This window comes from Hypanus sabinus, chromosome 12 (assembly GCF_030144855.1).
Source record: "Hypanus sabinus isolate sHypSab1 chromosome 12, sHypSab1.hap1, whole genome shotgun sequence".
NCBI classification, from domain to species: domain Eukaryota; kingdom Metazoa; phylum Chordata; class Chondrichthyes; order Myliobatiformes; family Dasyatidae; genus Hypanus; species Hypanus sabinus.
In genome coordinates, this window is record NC_082717.1 from 11,310,630 (window position 1) to 11,329,887 (window position 19,258).

The window sequence follows — 19,258 nt, forward strand, 5'->3', positions numbered from 1 at the left end:
GGCTGTGTCCTCTGGTCTTACGCTCTCCCACTATAGGGAACAACTTATCCACATCCATTCTATCTGAGCATTTCAGTATTTGATAGGTTTCAATGAGATACTCCCTCATCCATCTAAACCAGTGAATATAGACCCAAAGCCATTAAATGATCCTCATACATTAACCCTTTCATTCCTGGGATCATTCTCCTGAGCTTCCTCTAGACCCTCTCCAATGCCAGCACATCCTTTCTTAAATAATGAAGCCCAAAGCTGCTCACCATATTCCTCGAGCAGTTTGGCCAATGCCTTAAAGCCTCAGTATAAGACAGAGCGATGATGAAGAGGGTGGAAGATTCTGTTAGAACCAGTGCTCACAAACACCCACATTGGTAACTATCTTTGACCAAAGAAGTCCAACTTGCCAAGGATGCCCTCAGCCCCAGAACATCTAAGGCAATTTTTTCTAGAGTCCAACAAACATTTTCTTTTCATGTTCTGGAATTATTTCCAGCACATAAATATGTCTTCTATTTATATTTATAGTTTTGGCTATTGGCTCCATCTAATGTGTCCCACATGCTGTAAATTTCAATGTATGTCTGCTAATTAAAGTCCGCTTCTCCGGAAAATTCTACACAAAACGTTGGATGCAGCCCAGTCCGTCAGAGGCAAAGCCCTCTACACCATTGGGCACATTTACATGGAGTGCTGCCACAAGAAAGCATCAAGGGCTCCCACCATTCAGGCCTTGCTCTCCTCTCACTACCACCATCAAGTACAGGAGCCTCAGGTCCCACACCACCAGGTTCAGGAACAGTTACTACCCCTCAACCATCAAGCTCCTGAACTGACATAGACAACTTCATTCACCTCAGCTTTGAACCGATTCCACAACCTACAGTCTCACTTTCAAGGACTCTACAGTTCACGTTCTCAGTATCATTTGTTCCGTTTGCATAATTTGTTGCCTTTTGCAAATTGGGTGTTTGTCAGACTATGTCTGTGTGCAGATTTTAATTGATTCTATTGTATTGCTTTCTGCTTGTAAGGAAATACACTACCAAACTCAAGTACAGGAATCAGAGGCTTTGGCAATCCAGACAAAACAAAAGATTTATTACAGAAATTAACCAGAACAACTAACAAAAGCTCAGGCAAGCTATGCAGAATCTCGAGGAACTGAAATCACTCATGATGCGCAGAAGAATCCCAAATTGAATAAAGGCGATAAATACACAGAGAGCTTAACAGTGCCCATGACACCTGCAACACAAAGTGAAAAACCAGGGCTAGCGCAAAAACAATTAGTCATTAAAGGTAAAAATCCAATGAACACTGCATAATCACAAGGTGACACTGAGAAAGTACAGTCCACATACTAACTGTATGTCTTTTTCTTGAAGAACAACCTCTGGCTGTGACAGTTCTACTGCGAATGTCTGCAAGAAAATGTATCTGAAGGTAGTAAGCAGTGTCATATACAGCATATACTTTGATAATAAATCTACTTTGACTTTCAGCTTGAGTTTCACCCCACCCTCTATTCCCTAGTACTCCATTACCCCGTACCATCCATGCCTTATTCCCTAACCACACCAAAAGGCAATGACCCAATTCAGTAACAGCCCACATATGTGTTGGAAATATTCTAATCGGATTCCAGGCATGCTGACAGAGGAAATCCATTGATAAAAAGACACAACACAGACACACAGACGGGGTCCAGATGGCAGAGTGGCGTAGTTCACTCCATTTCTCCTCAGCTCTGCTCGTCATCTGCACTGTACTCACATCAGCTGAGAGTTCATGATTACAATTGTAGTCATAGAGTACTACTGCACAGTAAAAGGCACTTTTATCTAGTCCGTAACGAACTATTAGTCTGCCTAGTCCCATCATCCCACACTTGGACCATAGCCCTCCATATCCCTCCCATCCACGCACTTATCCAAGCTTCTCTCAAGTGTTGAAATCAAACCTGCATCCATCACTTCCGAATGCAGCTTGTTCCATCCTCTGAGTGAAGTTCCCCTTAAACACTTCACCTTTCATTCTTAACCTATGACCTCTAGTTCTAATCTCACCCAAGCCTGCTTGCTTTTACCCTATCTATACTCCTCATATTTTTCCATCTCAATCAAATCTCCCCTCATTCTCCTGTACTCCATGGAACAAAATCCTCACCTCTTCAAACTTTCCTTCTACCTCAAGTTTTGGCAACAACATTGTAAATCTTCTCTGTACTCTTTCAACCTTATTGGTATCTTTCCTGACGGTGGGTGAGCAAAATTGTAAACAGTACTCTAAGTTTAGCCTCAACAACGTCGTATACAACTTCAATGGTTCATCCCAATATTTTGACTTATGAGGATCAATGTGACAAAAACACTCTTTACAACCTTATCTACATCTGACGCCATCTTCAATAAATTATGAATCTGTATTCCAAGATGATCCTTCTGTTCTACCACACCCTGTAGAGTCCTACTGTTCACTGTGTATGTCCCACCCTGATTTGTCTTCCCAAAGCCCTCAAACATATCAGCATTAACTTCCATCTGCCATCCTTCAGCCCATTTTTCCAACTGGTCCAGACCCCACTGCAAGCTTTCATAGCCTTCCTTTGACAGCAGCCCACTACACCCCCAGTCTGGGAGTTATCTGCACGTTTACTCATCCAATTTACCACATTATCGACAAGATCATTGATATTGTTGACAAACAAGCACAAATTCAATGAAAAACGTGTCTGCAAAATAGTGAGGTAGTGTTCATGGACCTTTCAGAAAGTAGCTGAATGTCCATAAATTCATGAACGCTACCTCACTCTTCTTGCAAAGCATTTTTTTGCATTTCTTACTGTAACTTACAACAGTTTTTTTTATGTATTGCACTCTACTGAAAATGTCATTTCATACAGTGCTGGGCTTTTCACAGTACTGTGTTTGTCAACATGGAGCGGAGAGCAAGTTATTAAAACTGGCTGGACCAAAGGATGTTGGAAATGGCAAGTGTGGAGCGCCACGGGGTGTGGGGTAAGTGATAGAGAAGGAGTGTTGCGGTGGGGGTGGTGCAAGTGCAGACACGCTCAGCCCTGAAGCATCAGGCAAGGTCATTTGATTCCACACAATTAGCTTGTTGATCATTACAGAATGTCTCCCTGATGCTTCCTGCTCTCTCCCTCTCCCTTCCCCTTTTCCAAACTATGATTCCCCTCCCCCTTCCCCCTTCCTATTCTCGGTCCACAATAGAGACCCATATCAGAATCAGATTTATCATTTACAGGCCCTAGCTGTATATATGTGTCTAAGACTTTTGCACAGTACTGTACGTCAGTGATAATGAATTTTATTCAGATTCTGAATAGGATATGGATTCAGCCCCTGCCATCCTATAAGACAATGAGATCCTCAACCCCAACTAACATTTAGCTGAAGATACCTTTTCTCCCCTTAAATTGTTCTTCCGTTCATAGGGCTATACAGCTCAGAAACGGGCCCTACAAGCATCTCATTCATGCTGACAGGCTGAGCAAAGTCACCAAGTTATCAATCTCCCTGCTGTGGAGTGTTGGTCCTTTCTGATCTACACTCAGCTGAGTTAATCAACCTCTCAGTTTCGTTTCTTCCAAGGAAACTTACCCCAGCCAAGGCAGCCTGTTAACAACCTTGTAATTTTTTTCTACACACCCTGAGTACCATCACCTCCTTCCCCACAGTACAAAGTATAATGGAAATGTCAAAGGTAGGCTTTTTCACACAGAAAACAGAGGCTGTGTGAAATGCTCTGTCAGGGGTGGTGATACAAGCAGATACAATACCGACTTTTGAAATGGATGAAAAATGGAGGGCTATGGGGGTGGGAAGGGTTAGATCCATCTTAGAGTACATTATAAGGTCTGTTATAGTAGGTTAAGAGCTCAAAGTTCAGAGTAAATGTATTATCAAAGTACATATACGTCACCATATGCAACCCTGAGATTCATTTTCATGTTGTTATACTCAATAAATCCAACAACCACAATAGAAGTAATGAAAGACCACACCAACCTGGATGTTCAACTAGTGCATGACAGACAACAAGTTGTGCTAACACAGAAAGTGATAAATAATAATAGTAAATAAATCAGTGATAAATATCGAGAACATGAGATGAAGAGTCCTTGAAAGTGAATCCATAGGTTGTGGGGACATTTCAGTGATGGGGCAAGTGAAGTTGAAGTTATCCCCTCCTTTTCCCTTCCATCCCCTGCTGGCTGACGGGTAGTAACTGTTCCTGAACCCGGTGGTGTGAGTCCCGAGGCTCCTGTACCTTCTTCCTGATGGCAGCAGTGAGAAGAGAGCCTGGTGTAGGGTCTCTGATGATGGATGCTGCTTTTCCAGTGACAGCGCTCCATGTAAATGTGCTCAGTGGTGGGGAGGGCTTTACCCATGATGGACTGGGCCGTATTCACTACTGTTTGTTGGGTTTTCTGCAGAATATACAGTTTTAACAGCATAGGATCCTGTTCTGTGCTGGACTTCTCTATGCTCTCTGCTCCATACGACATGTCATCATAGCACATGCATTTGAGATGAGTGGGGAAAATTTAAGAGAGACGTGCAGGGAAAGTTGTTGTTTTTTTTTACACAGAGTAGTAGTTTCCTGGAATGGACTGCCAGGATGGATGGTTAGGATAATAGTATTTAACAGGCTTTTACAGAGACACATCAATATGGAGGAGAATAGATTAGGCGCAGACAGAAGGGATCTAGTTTAATCCAGCACAGACATCATAGATCAAAGGACCTGTTCCTGTGCTGTACTGTTCTAATGTTCTACAAATGTGCCTTTACCAACTTTCACTTATATACGGTTATACAGCTTTTCACACTGCGGAAACAGGGCATTCTGCCAAACTGTTCTGCTCGTGTACTTTATCCGTATATGTCTCTCCTTATCCTCCTCCACCATTCACTGGCCGAATAAGCTCCCCATTGCTCAACAAGTACTTTCCGTGAATTTATTACAGACTATCTCGTGGTGATGTCACTCAGTTCTGACCTCATCCTCAAAATGGAAGGGCTTTCTCTGAGCAACTCACGGGGAAAAAACACTGGAGGGAATCAGAGCAGCTGAGGGGCTGGAGTAAGAGGCTGGGAGGGGATAGGTGGGAGAGGTCAGGGGCTGAAGAAGAGAGAATCTGATAGGAAAGAGCTGTCAGCTGTCTATGAAAGAGAAGGAGGTGGGCACAAGGGGGAGATGATGGGCAGATGAGGAGAAGAGGGGCAAGAGGGAGCCAGAATGGGGAATGGATAAAGAGAGCGGCGGGGGGGGGGGGGGGGGGCAGCGGGGGAGGGGAGGTTTTACCAGAAGTTAGAGAAATCAATACTCATGCCATCAGGTTGGAAACTACCCAGATGGAATACAGGTGTCACTCCTGCACCCTGAGCGAGGCCTCATCGTGGCAGTAACGCTTCCTTGGAGTCTTCCCAACACTCCCCCCCTTTGGAGGTATTGAAATCAGAATTGTATAAAATTTGTTTGGAATCATGTCAGCTTTTATAAAAGTTTAATTACTGCTGGAGACGCTCAGTAATGCAAACTCTGATGTTCTCTACAGCGCACAGAACCATCTCCGGTAAGAACTATTTCCAACTGCCTTCTCCTCTCTCCCCCCCCCCCCGCCCCCCCCACAATCAACTCCCTCACCACCCTCTCTGCGCTCGGGGCAGAGGAGCTGAGGAGGAACACGATAGAGTTATGAGTTGCACAGAAGCGGGAAACTTTTCCCTACAGCAGCTGGATCTGAAGCTGGAGGCTACAGGATCAGAAAAAAAGGGGGTAACAAACAATCTTCCAGAGGAACTCAGTGGGCTATGCAGCACCTGTGCGAGGAAAGGAATTGTTGATCTGAGATGTTGACTATTTTTATCCTCCCACAATCTGCTGGTTCCTCCAGCAGATTGTTCTGATTCTAACTTAATTATCACAGGTACAGTGAAACATTCTCCAAGAGGACCACAACCTTGGTGTAGGGTTTGGAGGCTTGCGAGCCTCAGTGACCCGGAGAGCTACACTGGCTGGAGTCAGGGCCTTGGGCCTTGGCTCTTGGTAGGGTCACCTATGTCAAACAGGTCAAAGGGTAGAGGCCAGACTAAGAGTAGTCCACCAGTCCTCCAGGTTCAGGGGATCAGTTCAGGGATAAAGCCCCGAGGGCTGAAAAAGCAGTTGTTACAGAAACAGCAATGAAGAACCCTTCTGTACAGACAGGGGTGGAGGACCTTCATTGCTGCCCTAAATGCCAGTGGCGTAACAGGCAGTAAGTACATCGAAACACAGAGTGAAATGAGTCACTTTGTGTTAACAACCAACACAACCCAAGGACGCGCTGGGGGCAGTCCGCTAGTGTCACCACACATTCTGGCACCGATGCAGCTTGCTCACAATGTTCAGAAAAATAACGCAAGCAACAACAATATCAGAACAAAACGAAGTAAAACTATCAGCTTTCCCTCCCTCCCTCAACATACACAGACAAGCCTCCAACCCCAGGACAGGCCCAAAACTATCAGCTTTCCCTCCCTCCCACTCACCCCTCAACATACACAGACAAGCCTCCAACTCCAGGACAGGCCCAAAACTATCAGCTTTCCCTCCCTCCCACTCACCCCTCAACATACACAGACAAGCCTCCAACCCCAGGACAGGCCCAAAATTATCCGTATGAGCCCTTAAAAAACCTAAACCTGAGCCACAACATCGATAGGCATCGCAGCTCAGCACCATCTTGACTGGAAGTGACGCCAGTCTCTCACGGTTCCTAGGGTAACGGGGTAAGAACTTCAGGGGGGGGGTCTAGTGAACAAGTGTTTTTCACACGGAGGATGATTATATGCTGAGACACACTGCCTGAGGGTGTAGTGAAGGCAAAGCTCTCATGGCCATAAGATAAGCACAGATTCACAGTGGACTTTGGACCAAATGTTGGCAAAAGGGATGAGTATGGATGTTATCAAGGAGAACAATGGACAAGAGGGCAGCACAGAAACCTAGCAGTGGCTTACAGCACCAGCGATCACCAGTCGAGGTTCAATTCCCACCGCTGTCTGTAAGGAGTTTGTATATTCACCATGAAACCCTGTGGGCTTTGTCCAGTGCCCTCACACATTCCACAGATGTACAAGTTAGGGTTAGCAAATTGTGGGAATGCTATTTTGGCACCGGAGGTGTTGCTGCACTTACATGGTCCCCAGCACATGCTCCGACTGTCTTGGTCATTAACACAAACAACACATTTCACTGTATGCTTCAATATTTTCACACACATGTGACAAATAAAACTGATCTCCAGATCTTTAAAAATCTTCTGCATCCTGTATAACTCTGTGTCCATGAGAAAGTAGACTTTAAACCTGGGCTCCAGGTAACATTGTTAACACTTTTGGTCTTCAGTCTTGTTGAGGTCCTCAGCTATTAGTGTTGTCTACTGATCTCCAAACTGTACCATGCAGCCTAAGTGATTTTGTTTCATCTTCTCAGCAGGTCATGACCTCAGCTCCAAAAGGTGCAGAGAGGAGTGGGCACAGCCCAGTCCATCAAAGGTACAGCCATCCTCATCACTGACAGAACCTACAGGAGGCACTGACTCAAGAAAGCAGCATCTACCAATAAGAATCTCCACCATCCAGGCCATGCTGTCTTCTCACTGCTACCATAGCACTGGAGATACACAAGCCTGAAGTCCCACATCACCAGGTTTAAGAACTACTTCTTGAACCAGCCAGTACAATCCCAGTCGCTGCTTCAGGTAATGGAACATTACAGTCTACGGACTGTTTTTCTTTTGCACTAAGTTCTTGTTTGGCAGTCTTTTTTATTCATTACCTTGCATATATTATGATAATAAATGGTGATGAATATATAATTATTTATTCTCATATTATGTATACATGTTAATTATAATAATAAAAAAGAAATTGAGCATAGCTACATGAAACATTGTTGCAGGACCCCATCACACAGGACATGCTTTCTTCTCACTGCTGCCCTCAGGAAGAAGGTACGAGAGCCTTGGGACTCACACCACCAGGTTCAGGAAGTTATTCTCCTCAACCGTCAGGCACTTAAAAAGGAGGGGATAACTTCACTGACCCCAACATTGAAATGTTCCCACAACTTAAGGACTCACTTTCAAAGACTCTTCATCTCATGTTCTTGATATTTATTGCTTATTTTATTATTATTATTATTATTATTATTCCTTCTTTTTTTTTGTATTTGCAGTTTGTTGTCTTTTGCACACTGATTGTCCGTCCTGTTGATGCAGTCTTCATTAATTGTTAATGGATTTATTGAGTATACTTGTAAGAAAATGAATCTCAGGGCTATATATGGTGACAAATAAGTTAGATAAATAATTTGCTTTGAACTTTGTATTTCAATTTATATCCTGTGTGTAGTCTGAATCTATGTGCCTATGTTGCTACAACAAGCAAGGTTGTCATTATACCTGTATCTCACTGTACTTGACAATAAACTTGACTTCACTTGGTTTGTCTTGACCCCACTTGGGACTCAGCTGAGTACTGTAAATCTCTGACAGATTTACGGATTCAGTCAGTAAGTAAAAGATTGACACATTTCCAGGGATGTCAAGGGGGAGTTCAAAGTTCAAAGTAAATTTATTATCAAAGTGCATTTTTGTCAGAGTATAGAACTGATCTGCAAAAGAGGACGAATAGTGCTAATGATAAATGACAAATGACTAAGTAAATAAATAATACTGAGAACATGAGTATTAGAGACTGTAAAAGTGAGTCTATAGGTTGTGGAATCAATCTAAAGTTGAGATGAATGAAGTTATCCATACCGGTTCAGAAGCCTGATAGTTGTAACTGTTCCTGAACCTGGTCATGTGGGACCTAAGGCTCCTGTACTTCTTGCCCAATGGTAGAAGCAAGAAGAGAACTTGGCCTGGATGGTGGAGGTCTGTGATGATGGATGCTGCTTTCCTGTGGCAGAATTCTTTGTAAATGTGCTCAGTGGTGGGGTGGGCTTTGCTTACTATGGACTGAGCTGTATACAACATTTCCTGCAGACTTTTCTGCAACATAAACCCATTGCAATAACTCAAGCACGTTTTCTCAGCAGATATTACTAATGCTGATCCTGTACATTTCCAAATGAAACCTCCTGTCCATCCAGGACATGCCCCCTTCTGCTTACTACCAGTGGGGAGGAGATACAGGAGACTGAAGACATACATGCAATGAGTCAGAAACAGCTTTCCTCCCCTCCAACATCAGTTTTCTGAACAGTCCATAAGGATAAATATTATATACATGTGTATCAAAGATTAGCTCTATTTGCCACGTGCACATTGGAACATCGAAACAGGCAGCGAAATGCATTATTTGCATCAATGTCTAACGTGGCCTAGGATGTGCTGGTGGCAGCCCACTATATTGCCAATTGCCAGTGCTGTAACACACGATGCTAACCACTATGCGACCATGCCATCCATGAACTCAAGAATCTTTCGCATGACTTAGTTCTGTAATTTATGTCATTTGGTGTCTTTGCACTATACCGCTACCACAAAACAACAAATTTGAAATCATCATCATCGTAATCATCATAATCATTATGTAATGTGTCATATGACGTTGTCAAGCAAGGTCTTTCCATGGCTATGATTGTTATTGGCAAATTTTTCTACAGAAGTGGCTTGCCATGCCTTTTTTCTGAGCAATACCTTTACAAGACGGGTGACCCCAGCCATTATCAAAACTCATCAGCAATCGTCTGCCTGGCATCAGTGGTCACATAATCAGGACTTGTGATATCCACCAGCTACTCACATAGATTCACGTAACCCCGAATGGGGAAGCTGAGCAGGTGTTACACCTTGCCCAAGGGTGACCTGCAGGCTCAAGGGAAGGAGCACCTTACACCTCCTTTGGCAGAGACGTACTGTATCTCTGCCCACCACCCACACATCACCTAACTCATTGATACACAAATCTCATTCTGATCCTGTCTCCTGCCTCAGGTAGATACAACCAATCCCAACACCTGTCTGTGAAGAACAGCAAAGTTCAAGGCAAATTTATTAACCAAGTACATATGTGTCACCAGATACTACTATGAGATTCATTTCCTTTCAGCAATTCACAGTAGAACAAAACAAATACAATACAATGAGTGAAAAGCCACGCACAAAGACTGAGGCAATTTGGTGTGTCACCAAAAGCACTTGCAAATTCCTACAGATGTACCGTGGACAGCATTCAGACTGGCTGCATCAAGAGGCTGAAAGCACAGTCTCAACGATTCGGGAACAGCTTCTTCCTCTCTGATCAGATTTCTACCTCACTATCTCACTACCTCACCTCTTTTTTATTTCTGTTTTTACATTACTTATTTGATTTAACTATTTAATATACGAGGGGTGATTGATAAGTTCATGGCCTAAAGTTGAAAGAGTCTTTTAGAAAACCTAGCTCATTTATTTTTCAACATAGTCCCTTCCTACATTTACACACTTAGTCCAGCGGTCGTGGAGCATACAGATCCCTTCTTTGTGGAAGTGGTCCACAGCAGGAGTGATTGGTAAGTTCGTGGCCTAAGGTAGAAGGAGATTAATTATTCAGCTCGCGTTACATGCATGTGCAGTTCAACTCTTTAAGTGGAAGTGCAGAAAGTTTGAAGTTAATAACTCACCTTCTTCTACCTTGAGCCACGAACGTATCAATCACCACTCGTATGTATATGTGTGTGTGTATATATACACATTACTGTCATTCACAGGTTTTTATTTGATTACTGTGTGTTGCATTGTGCTGGTCGACAGATGCCAGTAATACTGAACCTGACTCTGATTTTGATAAGTGTAGGAGAGTTCTCCTCTGACGCAGGCTGACAAACACCCTTTAGCACCAAACTGTAACTTTTGCTCATTAGAGTAATGAGTGTTTGGGCAACATTGTAACGGGTAACCAGACTGCCATTTCACTCATATCCCAACTGCAGCTATGCTTCAAAAGCAACTTTGAAACATTCTGAATTTGTGAATGGCGAGATATACAGTGTAAAACAGTCATTTCTTTAACACTGCAAACTGACCTCAGGCTAATTGGCAGTGCAGTTCTGCAGCGAAATGCTCTTTCAATACTGGATATTGTTCAAGATTCTGGATTTGGGGAAGTGGGCGTTGCTGGAAAGACCACTACTTATTCACTGCCCTTAAGAAGGTTGAGGCTCTCCCTCAGGGATCATTACTGCCTTTCCATGTCACCAGTAGAGCCAGGGTTCCGGGGCTTTGACCCAATGGAGATGAAGGTACAATGAACTGTGTCAAAGTCTGGACGTGTCTGTAAATTGCAGAGGCAGGGGTTGGAGGGGCTGCTGGTCAGTGACCTTCTCAGTGGGAAAGGCCAAATGGGGAGGGGAAGGAAGAATTTAAAGAACCATCCAGGTTAGATGCTGTGAGATGTATTTATCAGATTGTAACACAGAAAATGAAGGGGCCATTTATCCTTTCCACTCTGAGGGATCAACTTTATTTGTCATATATATTAAAAAGCATTAGGAATTTGCTGTGGTGGGTTGGTTGGGGCACAACATGCAACAGGAATCAACATTTAACAATATTAAAGAGAATTGCATTAAAAATAAAGTTAGAGGTTTAAGTACTTTTATGAAATAAAATGGCATAAATATACAAAAACAACATTATTTACAATGTAAGCAGCATTATAAAAAGTAGTTTAAGGTGTTTACTGTGCAGTGATTGAGGTAGCAGATAGAAGAGGTGCAAAGAGGGTACTAACCAGAATGGCTGATCAGATTAACTGCCTAGAGGAAGAAAGTTCAATTGAGCTCTCCTTCCTCTACCTACCCATTTTCCTTTTAGACTACAGGTTCCTAACCTTCCTTATGCCATGATGAGTTTACACAAGGAAGGCGCCAACATCCCAGTACATCCTAAAAAGCCAGCTGAATGGGAAGACCAAGATCAGAGCCATCAATGGATTTTCTTCACCAGTCATCAGATACCCAGCCGCAATAGTGTGCTGGCCTAGGAATGATCTGGAAGCCACTGACATCAAGGCCTGGAAACTATTAACAAGACATAGATGATTCCACCCAAAGTCCGATGTCAAGCGACTGTACACCCTCCGGAATAAAGGAGGACGGGGATTTGGAAGTATCCAGGTCACAGTTGGAAGAAATGCGAAACATCCCTGAGCATGTCTGAAGGTGGCCCCAAGGACGACTTGCTAGGAGAAACCTCAGACAGCAGGCAGGGGACATGGAAATGGAAGTGGGTGAAGCAGAGTCAGAGAACCAGAGGCCACGGCAGGACAAGCCACTGCACGGGATTTCCCATCACCAGATATCAGAGGTGGCTTACACAAGAAAGTCCTATCAATGGCTGGAAATGGCAGGGCTGGGGACAGCACAGAGGCACTGCTCATGGCTGCACAAGAATGGGCGCTGAGCACAAGCGATAGAAGCAGGGGTCTGTCACACCGGACAAGACCCACGATGTGGACTGAATCCACTGAAACCATCCAGCACACAGTATCAGGGTGCAAGAGGCAGGCAGGGACAGCATACACTGAACGGCACAACCAGGTTGCAGGAATTGTACAGGAACACCTGCACAGAGTACGGATCGGACACTCCCCAGTCCAAATGGAAAACACCCGAGAAGGTAGTGGAAAATGACAGGGCTAAGATCCAGTGGGACTTCCAAGTACAGACTGATACGCAGGTACTGGCCAACTGACCAAACATTGTGAGGAATGTAAGGACAAGGAACATTGTAAGTTAATACAAAAACATTGTAAGGACAAGGAACAGAAGAAAGCAATAGTAATAGATGTGGCAATCCCAAATGACAGTAACATCAGGAGGAAAGAATATAAGAAGCTGGTGAAATACCAGGGCTTGAAAGAGCAAATAGAAAAGTTAAGCCTGCGTAAGTTGATTAGGGAGTTAACATTGGCATGTGCTAAAGGTAATGCAGTCGTTATGGGAGATTTCAACATGCAGGTGAACTGGGAGAATCAGGTAGGTGCTGGACCCCAGGATAGGGAGTTTGTGGTGTGTCTAAGGGATGTATTTTTGGAACAGCTTGTGCTTGAGCCAACCAGGAACGAGGCTATTTTGGACTTGGTGATGTGTAATGAACAGGAATTGATAAGTGATCTTGAAGTAAAGGAGCCATTAGGAAGTAGTGATCATAACATGATAAGTTTTTATCTACAATTTGAGAGGGATAAGGGCAGATCAGAGGTGTCAGTGTTGCAATTAAATAAAGGAGACTACGGAGCCATGAGGGAAGAGCTGGCCAAAGTTAAATGGGCGGATGCCCTGGCAGGAAAGACAGTGGATCAGCAGTGGCAGATATTCTTGGGCATAATACAAAAGATGCAAAAGCAGTTCATTCCAATGAGAAGGAAGGATTCAAAGAGGGGGAAGGGGCCACAGTGGTTGACAAAGGAAGTCAGAGATTGTATAGCTTTAAAGAAAAAGAAGTATGACAGGGCTAAGATGAGTGGGAATACAGATGATTGGGAAAGTTTTAAGGAACAGCAGATCTTAACTAAAAGAGCAATACGGAGAGAAAAAATCAGGTATGAGCTCAGTCTAGCCAGGAATATAAAAGGGGATAGCAAAAGCTTCTTTAGCTATGTGAAGAGAAAGAAGATAGTTAAGAACAATGTTGACCCCTTGAAGAATGAATTGGGAGAAATTGTTATGGGAAACAGGGAAATGGCAACAGAATTTAATGCGTACTTTAGACCTGTCTTCACCAGGGAGGACACAAGCAATCTCCCAGATGTATGGATGGGCCAGGGTCATAAGATATCAGAGGAATTGAGACAGATTGACATTAGGAAAGGAACTGTGATGAGTAGACTGGTAGGACTGAAGGCGAATAAATCCCCGGGTCCAGATGGTCTGCATCCGAGGGTTCTAAAAGAGGTGGCTCAGGAAATTGCGGATGCATTGGTAATCATTTTCCAATGTTCCTTAGATTCAGGATCAATTCCTGAAGATTGGAGAGTGGCTAATGTTATCCCACTTTTCAAGAAGGGATGGAAGGAGAAAACGGAGAACTATCGTCCTGTTAGCCTAACGTCAGTCATGGGGAAGATGCTTGAGTCCATTATTAAGGACGAAATAGTGGCACATCTTGATGGCAGTAATAGGATTAGGCTGAGCCAGCATGGATTTACCAAGGGCAAATCATGCTTGACAAATCTGTTGGAGTTTTTTGAGGGTGTAACAAGGATGTTAGACAAGTGTAAGCCAGTGGATGTTGTGTACCTAGATTTTCAGAAGGCATTCGATAAGGTGCCACAAAGGAGATTGGTGAGTAAAATCAGAGCTCATGGCATTGGGGGCAGGGTTTCAACATGGATAGAAAACTGGTTGGCAGATAGAAAGCAAAGGGTAGCAGTGAATGGCTGTTTCTCGGACTGGCTGGAGGTGACTAGTGGGGTACCACAGGGCTCTGTATTGGGACCACAGCTCTTTACGATTTATGTCAACGATTTAGATTAGGGCATTGAAAACTATATCAGCAAGTTTGCTGACGATACTAAACTGGGTGGCAGTGTGACATACGAAGAGGACGTTAGGAGAATACAGGGAGACTTGGATAGGCTGGGTGAGTGGGCAGATACTTGGCAGATGTCATTCAATGTGAATAAATGTGAAGTTATCCACTTTGGAAGCAGGAACAAGAGGGCAGAGTATTGTCTGAACGGTGTAGAGTTAGGTAAGGGAGAAATGCAAAGAGACCTAGGAGTCCTAGTTCACCAGTCAATGAAGGTGAATGAGCAAGTGCAACAGGCAGTGAAGAGGGCAAATGGAATGTTGGCCTTTATTACAAGGGGAATTGAGTACAAGAGCAAGGATGTCCTTTTGCATTTGTACAGGGCCCTGGTGAGACCACACCTGGAATATTGTGTACAGTTTTGGTCTCCAGGTTTAAGGAAGGACATTCTGGCAATTGAGGAAGTGCAGCGTAGATTCACTAGGTTGATTCCTAGGATGGCAGGGCTGTCTTACGCAGAGAGATTGGAGAGATTGGGCTTGTACACACTGGAATTGAGGAGATTGAGAGGGGATCTGATTGAAACATTTAAGATAATTAAGGGATTTGATAGGATTGAGGCAGGAAATATGTTCCAGATGTTAGGAGAGTCCAGTACCAGAGGGCACGGATTGAGAATAAGAGGTCAGTTATTTAAAACAGAGTTGAGGAAGAGCTTCTTCTCCCAGAGAGTTGTGGAGGTGTGGAATGCACTGCCTCGGAAGACGGTGGAGGCCAATTCTCTGGATGCTTTCAAGAAGGAGCTAGATAGATATCTGATGGATAGTAGATTCAAGGGATATGGGGACAAGGCAGGGACTGGGTATTGATAGTGAATGATCTCAGAATGGCGGTGCAGACTCGAGGGGGCCGAATGGTCTACTTCTGCACCTATTGTCTATTGTAACATTCCGGTGGTGATAAGAGCACTTGGAGCTGTGATACCTGGACTGGGAGAGTGGCTCAAACAAATCCCAGGAATAACATCTGAAATCTCAGTCCAGAAAAGTACATTGGTACGAACAACAAGAATACTGTGTCAAACCCTCAAGCTCCTAGGTCTCTTGTACAGGTCCCAAAATTCAGAGAAAAATACGCATACACATCACCCATAAGGGGTGAGAAATATATATAGATAGATAGATATCTCTCAATGTAATTTATAGTATTTTTATGTATTGCTTTGCACTCCTGCTGCAAAACAACAAATTTTGAGACATAAACCAGTGATATTAAACCTGTGTCTGATTCTGATTCTAATACAGGGGAAAATAACAACAGAATGCAGAATAAAATGTCCACCAGCATAATCAATGACATCTCCACTCATGCCAGGCACTTTCTCTTCTCCCCTCTCACACAGAGCAGAGGATACAGAAGCTCCAGAGCATGCACAACCAGGCTAGAGGACAGCTCTGTCCACCACAAAAGGCAGGACCTCCCAGCGGCCACCCATTCCCATTCTGACATGCCCCCTCGCTACAGCCATGATGGGGCAATACTCAGGATGGAGGAGTAACACCTCATATTCTGCCTGCAATCTGATGGCATAACTCCGGCAAACTTCCACAGCTCTACAGTGGAGAACATTGTAACTGGTTGCCTCACTGTCGAGTATGGGCAGGAAGAGAAAGAGCTGCAGGAAGTTGCAAATTCAGCCAGTTCCGTCATGGCACCATCGAGCACATCGTCAAAAGGTGATGCCTCAAGAAGCTGGCATCTGTTGTTAAAGACCCCTGCCATCAAGAAGTTGCCTTCTTCTCCTTACTACCATTAGGGAGGAGGTACAGGAGCCTGAAGAGGTGTTGTAGGAACAGCTTCGTCTGTACCACCATCAGATTTCTGAATTGACAATTAACCTGTGAACACTACCTCACTAGTTACACCTGATTCCATATATATATATAGCATATGTGTGTGTTTGCCCGTTTGAATGTGTGCAATCAGGTTTACTATCATTGACGTGTTATGAAATTTGTTGTGGTGCAGTTTTATATACTCCGTATATAGAACAACAAACAATCTGCTAGAGGAGTTGTGCGGACCCAGTAGTATCTGCGAGGAAGGGAGAAGGATTCCTTTCTCTCCACAGACGCTGCTCGATCCGCTGAGGTCCTCCAGCAGATTATTTGCACCTCCAGATTCCAGCGCTTGTGTCTGCGTGCAGACTTAAGGGAGGAGAATCAATGTAGCCACGCGCGGTCGGAATGAGATTCAACCAGCGTCGGACCTGTCCCAAGCCCCATTCAAAGATTCCATCCGACCGGCACCCGTTCGAAGCAAAAAGATTTATCATCTCGCTGCCGAGAGGAACAACTTCTGCAGGCGCCAGGGGAAATAGGACCAATTTAGAATTCCATACCAAATTCAAGTATAATTTCAACCAGAGCAGTTCGAAAGACACCCGAGAGATTATGCCGCGGGTGTCTGAACCTTTAGCATACACACTAATCTCCTACAGCCCTGATGTCTAACTTCCTAGCGGTTTGAATTCGCGCTGGATGGGATGAATAGAGAATCAGGCAGTGCCTCGGAAATCGCTTGAAAGTCTGCAGTACTTTCGTTTCGCAAGTTGTCACCGGGATAAAACGGAGAGGATAGTCCTTTAAAAGATTCGCGGCAGCGCTCGGGAAAGTGAGGCGGGAGAGGACGGTTCTTTTGTTTAACCGAACCTGCGTTTTGTGAGGAAATTTCGGGGCTGAAATTTGACACGGGGAAGAGCGTCGAGTAAGGCGTGTCTGCTTACAGCCTGCGCCCAAACGAACGAAAACCCGTGTCCGTACACAACCCGGTCTCGTCCCCGACCACCAGCACTTGTCTCTTTCCGAACGGGGGACTGGTGCGACATTCTCGCTTTGCTGTACGCCGCTGCCTTTCAGCCGGTAACCCCGCGGACGCGGGAGATTCTGGGGGTTAGGGGTGGATTTTCAAAGAGCTCCCCGGCAATCTGAATTTCGACATCGTCCCTGTCGTTATATGTAATGAATTAAGAAACAAAGAATTGCGCACGCCACAACAGGGGCGACCGAGGAGATGAACAATCCTCCGAACATTAGGCGCCGAAAATGCCCAATTTCTTTCAAAGCGAACAGACATTAAAACTCCTGAGACCTTGCCCTGGTCTCGGTCTGTCCCGAGTAACTTGAAGAACAAGTTCCTCACAGGGGGAGGAACCCGGCAGGTCAAGCAGCAACTGAGGAGAGAAAGTGGCCCAGAAAAGGATCACGACCCAAAATAGAGACTACCACAGACGCTGCCCGGCCCGATGAGCTCCTCCGGCAGATTAGCGTCTGTCCTCGAGAATTGAAAACGCAGCATTAAATGCAATCTTACATTTGACCTTCATAAAACCCGCGTTAAGCCGGTGTCTCTTACCTGGATTTAGACGAAATTCACTCAGCTGGGCAGATTCCTGAACTGCATGCTTTAAAGAACTGTCACCTCTCGGCGAGACCCGGCTTCTGTACCGGGGCGGAGAGAGGGAGGGAGAGAGAGAGAAAGAGAGAGAGAGAGACGGGAGTCAAATTAAATTCTTACAACACAATCCTACGTTGTAAGTTGTACTGACACACTCACAATTGATACTAAATTAAAGCAGAGGGTGGGGACTAAATGTAAAATGTGTTAAAGGTGGGACTTACAGTCTGGATGTTCTCTCCCGGGCAGTAAACAGGCAGTGAACTGTTCGAATGGCGTTTTGAGTTATAGAGAGAAAGGCGAGTCCGCACTGGCTCTGTCGGCGCACCCCAGCGCGGAATGAACTAAGACCTTCCCGGTTGCCGGCTGACGGTTCAGCGCCCCGGCAAGGAGTGATTTCCCTGGGCGGCGGGTTCTCCTCTGCGCGGGCAGCCGTTTCTGTCACACGAGGCTGTGCACGTTCAAGACTCAGCCTCCCGTTTGGTTTCCCCAGCCCCTCCCTGTGACAACATCGACGAGAAAGTCTGATCAAGTCCTCTCCCCCTACTTTCACGGGGAGTCCTGAAACGATGCCCTCCGTATTCCTGCTCTTGTCAGTAACTTTTGTAAGTCAGTCCAGTGTTCCCCAACTCCTGGACGCGACACTTAACCTCCCAGTTCCCACTGTCACCTCCCTTCCATTTGTCTCCGCGGGAGCGTGAAACCACGGCTCTTCCCCCGATCTATCTTTTGATTCCGTTTTTCCGCAGTTGCGCCACTTAAACTTCCTTGTCTCCGCGGACGCCGACCGGCCCACTGCGATTTTCCTTGAGTCGCCGCCAAGAGAATTCTGCGTTTTCAAATTTTGCGCACAATTAGGCAGAACAACAAAACATGGAACAGGACAACACAGGCACATCCTCTGCACTTCAATGTCTGTGCCAAGCACAGTAACACATTAAACTACAGCTGCCAAAGAAACTTTGAGAACCCTTTGCAAATACCTGGTTTGCTGCTTTAATTACTCATAAAATGTGGTCTGATCTTCATCAAAGTCACAATAATAGGCAAACACGATCTGCCTCAAATACTAACACACAAATAATTGTACCTCTGGTCAATACTGGGTACACCATTTAAACAATCACAGTCTAGGTTCAAAAACTGTGTGAACCTCTGAGGAAATGCCTTCTACAAAAGCGATTTGGAATCAAGTTCCAATCAATGAATGCTGAATGGAGTGAAAAAGAACCCAAAGGACCCGCATCTCTGGAACTTGCTAAAGTC

At 44.7% G+C, this 19,258-nt stretch overlaps 1 protein-coding gene across 6 annotated transcripts in view; it reads right to left on the reverse strand.

Annotated features, from left to right (window-relative positions):
- The window catches only part of adgrg6 (adhesion G protein-coupled receptor G6), a 169,927-nt gene extending 151,163 nt beyond the window's left edge, over positions 1-18,764 (reverse strand). For all 6 annotated transcript variants that reach the window (XM_059985536.1, XM_059985539.1, XM_059985537.1 and 3 more), the window contains exons 1-2: positions 18,217-18,764; positions 17,951-18,036 (exon numbers count right to left, since the gene is read on the reverse strand). The gene's annotated coding sequence lies outside the window, so the exon portion shown is untranslated. The remainder of the gene's footprint in view (positions 1-17,950; positions 18,037-18,216) is intronic.
- Between the last annotated feature and the right edge of the window lie 494 nt (positions 18,765-19,258).